Consider the following 2,674-nt stretch of genomic DNA (forward strand, 5'->3'; position numbering starts at 1 on the left):
CAACTACTGAGCCCATGAGCCACAACTACTGAACCTGCGCACCTAGAGCCCGTGCTCTGCAACAAAAGAAGCCACCACAGTGAGCAGCCTGCGCACCGCAACGAAGAGTAGCTCCCGCTCCCTGCAACTAGAGAAAGCCCGTGCGCAGCAATGAAGACCCAACGCAGCCAAAAATAAATAAAATAAATTTTAAAAATTAAAAAAAAAAGAGCTAAACATAGAATTATCATATGATCCAGCAAGTCCACTCCTAGGTACAGACCAAAAAAGAATTGGAAAAAGGGACTCAAGCAGATCCTTGTAAGCCAATGTTCAGTGCACCATTATTCACAATAACCAAAAGGGGGAAAAAACCCAACTGTCTGTCAAAAGATGAATGGAGGGCTTCCCTGGTGGCGCAGTGGTTGAGAGTCCGCCTGTCGATGCAGGGGACACGGGTTCGTGCCCCGGTCCGGGAAGATCCCACATGCCGCGGAGCGGATGGGCCCGTGGGCCATGGCCGCTGAGCCTGCGCGTCCGGAGCCTGTGCTCCGCAGCGGGAGAGGCCACAACAGTGAGAGGCCCGCGTACCGCAAAAAAAAAAAAAAAAAGATGAATGGATACACAAAATATAGTATATACACAGAACGAAACAGTATTCAGCTATAAAAAGAAATTAAGTGCTAATACATGGTACGACATGGATGAACCTTGAGAGCATTATGCTGAGTGAAATAAGTCCGATGCAAAAGGACCAATATTATGATTCCACTTGTATATACTATCTAGAATAAGCAAATTCATAGAGAGTATACCAGAGGTTACCAGGGGCTGGGCAGAGGGGGCAATGGGGAGTTATTGCTTAATTAACCAGTTACAGAGTTTGCATGGGGTGATGAAGAAGTTTTAGAAATAACGGTGACGGTTGTGTGACAGTGAGTGTAATTAATGTCACTGAATCGTACACTTAAAAAATAGATAAATTAGCAAACTTTGTTATATACATTTTACAATTTTTTTTTTTAAAGATCATTCAGATCATGGTGTTTCCCTGACAAACCTCTCCAGTAGCTTCCCACCTCCCTCAGAATGAAAACCCAAATGTTCAAAATTGCCTACAAGGTCCTACACAATCTGTCTGACTTTATCTTCTATAATTCTCTATCTCACCCTGCTCTAACTTACTGGCCTCCTAGGCTGCTCTTCGGACACACCATGCAGGCTCCCTCAGAGCCTTTGCACTTTTCTTTCCCTCAGATAGCCACAGGACTAGCTCTCTCACTTCCTTCAGGTCTTTACTCAAAAATTACCTTCTCAGCCAGGCCTTCCCTGACCACCCTGACCACCCGCTGTAAAACTGCAGCTCCCTACCCCCACCGACACTCTTCACCTTCTGATATACCAGGCTTTTGACTCATTGCCTATCTCTCTCCAAAATGCAAACTCCAAAAACGAGCGATTTGTGTTTGTTTTGTTCATTGATGATATCCCCAGTACCTAGAACAGCGCTCAATAAATATCTGTGGAATTAACAAAGGGAGACCACTGTTCAATGGCATGAAAATCTAAATGCCCTACCCACACCGACCTTCAGCTCCCTAAAAGTTAACGCACCGAACTATACAAAATCCTTAGTACTCTGACTTAAAGACCACTAAATTAACATCCTAAGGATTTTAATATCCTCTTCCATAGGGAGAACTTTTACATACTCAAACACATCCAGAAAACAACTCAAATTCAACCAGGGAAAACAAAAACAAAACAAACCATTAAGGATTCAATGCTTTGAACTCAAAAAATCCAACATAACTTGTTACACTACACAAAATGGGCTGGGTGCCTGGGAGGTGGAAAGGGAGAAGGAAGACGTCCATCTCTAAGGAATATCCCACACACAGCCCAGAGGCCTGCTCTGCCGGACTGAGCACCGCCAGTGTCGGAGAAGGCTAGAATGATACCTCAAGGGTCTGGAGGTGGAAGCAGGGTTGGGGAGGACACGTTACCGTGAGAAGAGTCAGTTCAACGGGACTCCTCCTTCAGCTGGACGACTTGTGCAGCGTCCCAACGGCATTGCCTGGAACCCAGTCACTCATGCTGGACACTAATTGAATCGACCTTATTCCCGCGGGGCAGAGTCCACGCCGGAGCGTCACGGCGCACACAGCATACGTCACTTCTGGGACACGGACCTTCCCACCCCTCCCTCCGGGTCCGCCGGCCCCCAGTCCACCACTCCCAGAGCGCCGCGCTGCAGCCCCTCCCACCCTAGCCCGGCGGGCTACGCGAAACGCATGAGCGGAGGACTCCCGCCGCCGCTGAGCACTCCGGGAAGTGTAGTCTCCTTGTGGGCGCCGGTGGGCCGCCAGAGTCCTACGTCCCGGCGGAACCTGGAGAAGTCAGAACACTCTCGCCACCCGGGTTCTTATCCCCACCTTCACACCTGTCTGGTCACCTTGCGCTCACGCTCCGATCCCACGCGCTGGGCTTCCGTCAGGGCGGGCCCCAGGGGAGAGCGGATACCCGGTCTTCCCTTCAGCGGGCTGTGCTGGAGGAGGCGGGGCCCACTGCCCGCCTCCCACCGCCCCCCTCCCCGCCCCCCTCCCCGCCCCCCTGTCTCCCGCGGGCCGCGGGCCGGTGCCCGAACAGAGGCGGCGGCCCCCGCAGCAGCCGCAGGAGGGGCGGCGGCGGGGGG

The sequence above is a fragment of the Lipotes vexillifer genome, unplaced genomic scaffold (genome assembly GCF_000442215.2).
Source record: "Lipotes vexillifer unplaced genomic scaffold, Lipotes_vexillifer_v1.1 scaffold1318, whole genome shotgun sequence".
Lineage (NCBI taxonomy): Eukaryota > Metazoa > Chordata > Mammalia > Artiodactyla > Lipotidae > Lipotes > Lipotes vexillifer.